At 46.6% G+C, this 6,294-nt stretch overlaps 1 protein-coding gene across 1 annotated transcript in view; it reads right to left on the bottom strand.

Moving 5' to 3' along the window:
* Positions 1 to 3,201: 3,201 nt before the first annotated feature.
* LOC143288974 (ras-related protein Rap-2c-like) overlaps positions 3,202 to 6,294 on the bottom strand; it is a 12,600-nt gene continuing 9,507 nt past the window's right edge. Inside the window, exon 2 of the mRNA XM_076597690.1 lies at positions 3,202 to 3,626. The gene's annotated coding sequence lies outside the window, so the exon portion shown is untranslated. The remainder of the gene's footprint in view (positions 3,627 to 6,294) is intronic.

Genomic DNA, 6,294 nt, shown 5'->3' with positions numbered 1-6,294 from the left:
TCCCACACAAAGTTGTAACTCAAAAAACAAAGCCACTGACAATTCCCATTATTCAACAACTCCGATATATTCATTTGATTTCCAGAGCAAAACATGGGCAGCAAAATTCAAGAACAAGCTGCAAACCAAACTGGAACTCTCAAGAACCATCATTCCTCACTCTTACACACCGTCAGAATACAAACAACCATGCAGCTTTAACCTCAGAAATGGATTAAGCATTCACCCAGTAAACAACAAAACCAAGAAAAACAGAAAGTTGTCATGAGTATATTACATTAACCACTCTCTACCAAAATGTTTTGCATGATGAAAAAAAACAACCATCAACACCATGTGAGGTTGCAACGTTTGAATACATAACAATACTTTTTATAAAAAAAAGAAAAGATACCAAAACAAAAAGAAAGTTCAGGTGTTTTGATTAACTTCTTTTGATCATGAACAGCCAAAAAAAAAAACCCAAACCACGATGGCAATATAGTCACTCCAAGACACTGCATCGTAATGTAATATCAATCTTTTTTCTTCTCTTTTTTTTCCAGGAAAAAAATCTTATCTTATACGCTCCACCATTCAGCTCTTCCTTCCTCCTTCAAAAGCACGTCAACATGGTTAACTTCCATCCACACAAGTGTCCAGATTTTAAGCTTTGCAACATGGAACAAACATCATCAGATACAAGGATTATTCAGCGTGACTGTGAGCCAGACAACAAGACGGCAACGGAGCCAGTCTAGGTCACTTTGGTTGAGCATGGGGTGTCGTCCCAATTCACCTATTCCAGATTCACCTATATATCACTAAATTCATTGGTGATCCCGATTTGCCTATTCTCGGTTCGCCTGTGAACTCAGTCTGTGTGTGTGTGTGTGTGTGTGTGTGTGTGTGTGTGTGTGAGCGAAAACGTATGTGCATGTGCATGTGTGTGTGTGTGTGTGTGTGAGTGTGTGTTAGAGACAGAGAGAGGGGAAGGCTGAATAAACAAAATGGGATCGAGCGGTACACTCAACAGGACGAAAGAGTCAAACCCTCAACAAACTCTCAACAGCAGCAAGCAGCACCATCGGAGAGCAGGCGAAATGGGAATACGTGAATCGGGAATAGCTGAATCAGACCAGTCTCCAGAGCCAGGCTACAAGAGACAATATTTGCAGCCCTAAACTCGCTCAGAGTTAAGCCTGCTCCTAAGTATATGGAGTTTACTGCGGAGTCTAGAACATTCTGAACAATAAGCAAACTTAGAGAAGGCAAGTTTGCTCATGCAACCCACCCCAGGTCCGCAAGAAAGAGGTCTGCGGTCCCTGTGGAACAAACCCTCACGGGGCGGTGCAGGGTCACCTCAGCTGAGGGATCTGCAGTCAGCACAGTGGGGGAAAAGAGGAGAAGACAATACTGCTGGAGGACTCTGGTCATCTGGACACAGCACAGACACACACAGACACACATACACACACAAAGGAGGGAAAAACATTCTGCTTAGAATCTGGGGAGTGTGTTGAAGGGTGCAGAGGGTGGAGGGTGGGGAAGGGAATGGACGTCTACAATGAGTTCATTGGAAGAAAGGCAGATCACACCAATATGGACCATCCATAAGTTACTGGCTTGAACCACGAAAGGAGGGTGAAAAAAAAAAAGGGGGGGTGGGGTGGACACACACAAAGCTCTGATTTATCTTTATCATTCATTGCCATAATCTGTGAGCCATTCAGGTGAAAAGAAAAAAAACAAAAACAAACTTGGATCTGGATCTTGTGGAAACTTGTCGCACAGATCTCAGTAACCATGAACCTAGCCAGTCATGACCCCAATGAGCAAGGCGTTGGAAGGGTTCACGACTGACAGTTTCTCTGCCTCCCCCCCACCCACACCCCCCTCCTCCCGCACCCCCCCACCCCCACCCCCCAACAAGCCCCCTAGCCCTCCTCCCACACTCTGGAGTGGGCAAGCGGTCAGCGGTCAAGAAGGCAGCCTGCAGACCAACTGTCCACAGCACGAGGGATGGACCAGCCACAATGCATGCAGGTGACCCGAGGAACCCAGCGTCCACGCTCCGTCAAGGACAGGAGAAGGGCAAAATAGGAAAGGGGCAGCACTCCGTCATCCGTCAATTCTGTCCCACCGCTACTGACGTCAACACCACCATTTGTTAAAAAAAATAAGAATAAATAGATTTTGGTTTGTTGTTTTTTTTTCAATCCTGGCTTAACTGTTTCCTCACGCAGGGCAGGGCACTAGCCAACATGTGGAGTGATGGCCTAGAGGTAACGCGTCCGCCTAGGAAGCGAGAGAATCTGAGCGCGCTGGTTCGAATCACGGCTGAGCTGCCGATATTTTCTCCCCCTCCACTAGACCTTGAGTGGTAGTCTGGACGCTAATCATTCAGATGAGACAATAAACAGAGGTCCCGTGTGCAGCTTGCACTTAGCGCACGTAAAAGAACCCACGGCAACAAAAGGGTTGTTCCTGGCAAAATTCTGTAGAAAAATCCACTTCGATAGGAAAAAACAAATAAAACTGCACGCAGGAAAAAATACAAAAAAATGGGTGGCGCTGTAGTATAGCGACGCGCTCTCCCTTGGGAGAGCAGCCCGAATTTCACACAGAGAAATCTACTGTGATAAAGAGAAATACAAATACAAAATACAAACATGCACGATGGAGAAGGATGACAAGGACCCTGGACAAACATGATGAGATGGAAACCTCGTGATGAGACATGAACACCTCATGATGAGATGTGAACACCTCACGATGAGATGTGAACACCTCGCGATCAGACTGAAACCTCACAAAGAGATGGACATGCCAGGATGAGATGAAACACCTCCGGATCAGACAGACACCTCATGATGAGATATGAACACCTCACGATGAGATGGACATCTCAAGATGAGACCGACACCTCATGAGATATGAACACCTCATGATGAGATATTAACACCTCCTGAAGAGATGGACACCTCAAGATGAGATGGGACACATCACGATAAGATTGAAACACCTCATGATGAGTTAATGCACACCTCACAAAGTAGATGGAACACCCTCAAGATCAGACCACCCTCACATGATTGGATACGAACACCTCACAATGAGACAGACAACTCACACAGAGAGATGAACGCCTCAGGATGAGACAAACACCTAACAATGAAATCTATATGAACCCCCCCCCCCCCTGCCCCCCTCCCCCCATGATGAGGTAGTTCTAAACACCTCACGATGAGATACATAACACAAACCCCTCACAATGAGATGGAGACACCTCACAACGAGACACTCACAAACACCTCAAGAAGACACACATAACCTCGGAAACAGGAAAAAGGCCCAACAAAAAACAAAGCACACAATCCCTGGCTCAAAAAAAGGACGCAGCCACAGTCACCACAACTGTCAACGACGTCGATGATCATGACGCTGACGGCAATGACGACGACGATGGCAATGACGGCGTTTGCGATGACCTGGCCGTGCTCCTGAGGAGGCTGGGTGGTGGAGCATGGTGATGTGGAGGTGGGTTATTTCTGGACATCAGGTGGCCTTGACCTTGACCCCCATGCCGAAGAAGCAAGGTCAAGGAAACTATAAAAGGATGGCTGGCCGGCCATGGATTTCAGCACCTGGCAAAATACGGCAACCACATGTTACTTCAGAGAGGGTGGTGTGTGTGTGTGTGTCTGTGTGTCTGTGTGTATGTCACTGTGTGAAGAAAAAAATGGGTTTTTTTTAAATATATAAATATACATAAAACAAACACACACACACACACACACAGAAACAAGTACAAAAAAAAACACTTGCACAGATGCTCACAAATATAAGGGCACAAAAAATATAGCAACTCTTTTACAACATGATTTATAATCAACCAATTACAGTATGTGCACACACAAGAGTATCAATTAATGATTACAGAATGAACTACGAGTGTGTATTCTTGCAAGAACACACATGTAGATGTATACACACACAAACATGCACTCACATGTGCGCACACACACACACACACACACACGACAGAGTCACAAACTGCAAGACACACATACATATGCCAACTCTCAAACACACAAATGAAACCCCACTCTGTAAAACAAATTCACACACACAGACACAGACACAGACACACACACACACACACACACACAGAGACTGAAAGAGGCAGAAAGAGAGAGAGAGACAGACAGACAGAGACAGAGAGACAGAGAATTCATGCATACATACAGACACTGTGAGACAGAGACAAGGGGGACAGAAACAGACAGACAGACAGACAGACACTGAGACAGAGAGAGAGAGAGAGAGAGAGAGAGAGAGAGAGAGAGAGAGAGAGGAAGAGAAAAAAAAAGAAGAGAAAAGACCCCACAAAAAAAGGTCAAAACAAATTCCAAATCAAATCTGACTCTGCAGCCAGTTGACACCCTCACACTCGGCTCCAATGAGCGCTGAGCGTTTTGTGTGAAAGGAACTCATGCATAAAGCACACGACATTGTCGCCTCCGACAGGTCGGGAGAAACTTCAGCTGACGTTCCGTGCTCGCCATCAATTAGGCAGCACTCTCTTGTGTGTGTGTGTGTGTGTGTGTGTGTGTGTGTGTGTGAGAGTGTGTGTGTGAGCCTCCACACGTGTGTGTGGGGGCGTGGGGTGGGGGCTGGGGAGGGAGACAAGAGAGAGAGAGAGACCATCTGTGCGTGTGTGCATGTTTGTGTGTGTGTGTGTGTGTGTGTGTGTGAGAGAGAGAGAGAGAGAGGGAGAGAGAGAGAGAGATCTATGTTTGTGTAAACGTGTGTGTGTGTGTGTGTGTGTGTGCATACCTCTGTGTACTCATGTGTGTGTGTGTGTGTGTGTGTGTGTGTGTGTGTGTGCCTCTGTGCACACACGTGTGTGTGTGTGTGTGTGTGTGAGAGAGAGAGAGAGAGATCTGTGTGTTTGTGTAAACGTGTGTGTGTGTCTGTGTGTGTGTGTGCACGCCTCTGTGCATGCATGCATGTGTGTGTGTGTGTGTGTGTGTGTGCGTCTGTGTGTGTGTCATCAGCAGGGCCCACAAAGCATGCACAGAGACAGGCCACAGTGGGTGAATCATCCTCGGATGCATCTTGGACAAGAATGATGCGGAGGGGGCTAGAACGTGTGGGTATGCACCATTCTGCAAGCTGTAGTCCCCAGTCGAAACAGTTACAGTGTTAACCCCTGTCACCGCTACTAACTGGCAACTTCTCCACAAAAAACTCAATCCCAAGTCTTCTTCTTCTTCTGCATTCAGTCATATGCACACGAGTGGGCTTTTTACGTGTATGACCGTTTTTACCCCGCCATGTAGGCAGCCATACTCCGTTTTCGGGGGTGTGCATGCTGAGTATGTTCTTGTTTCCATAACCCACCGAACACTGACATGGATTACAGGATCTTTAACGTGCAGTATTTGATCTTCTGCTTGCATATACACACGAAGGGGGTTCAGGCACTAGCAGGTCTGCACATATGTTGACCTGGGAGATCATAAAATTCTCCACCCTTTACCCACCAGGCGCCGTCACCGTGATTCGAACCCGGGACCCTCAGACTGACAGTCCAACGCTTTAACCACTCGGCTATTGCGCCTGTCAATCCCAAGTCAAAACTGTAAACCTTCTCACTTCTATTTCTTCTGCTTGCATGGACTCAGACATTCCCTTATCAATGTATGAGTGGCAATTTACATACATGTATTCATGACTGTTTTTTTTCCCCAACCATATATATGCATTCTCAGGGTTTGTGCAAGGCTGTGTATTGTCTTTTTTTGAAGTCCCAGTCCTCCATAGCCGAATGGTTAAAGCGTTGGACTTTCGATCTGAGGGTCCCGGGTTCGAATGTGTGTGCATGCACATGCATGCATGTTTGTGTGTCTCTGTGTTTGCACGCACGCGCTTGTGTGTGTGTGTGTGTGTGTGTGTGTGTGTGTGTGTGTGTGAGTGAGTGTAAGTGTGAGTGTGAGTGTGTGAGTGTGAGTGCGTGCATGCATACATGAGTTTGTGTGAGCATGGATCTGCTACAGAGGGGTGCGGCCAGCATGACAGATACACAAATATATACATGAATGCCTGCACGTTTAGTTTTTCTGGAAAACCAGGAGTTCAGAATTCGGTGAGCAACACCAACACACTAAGCTAACAGTTTCAGTTTCAGTTTCAGTAGCTCAAGGAGGCGTCACTGCGTTCGGACAAATCCGTATACGCTACACCACATCTGCCAAGCAGATGCCTGACCAGCAGCGTAACCCAACACGCTTAGTCTGGCCTTGAGAAAAA

The sequence above is a fragment of the Babylonia areolata genome, chromosome 13 (genome assembly GCF_041734735.1).
Source record: "Babylonia areolata isolate BAREFJ2019XMU chromosome 13, ASM4173473v1, whole genome shotgun sequence".
In the NCBI taxonomy this organism is placed as follows: Eukaryota; Metazoa; Mollusca; class Gastropoda; order Neogastropoda; family Buccinidae; genus Babylonia; species Babylonia areolata.
The sequence above is the reverse complement of the archived record's forward strand: the minus strand, read 5'-3'. Positions and strand labels throughout refer to the sequence as shown.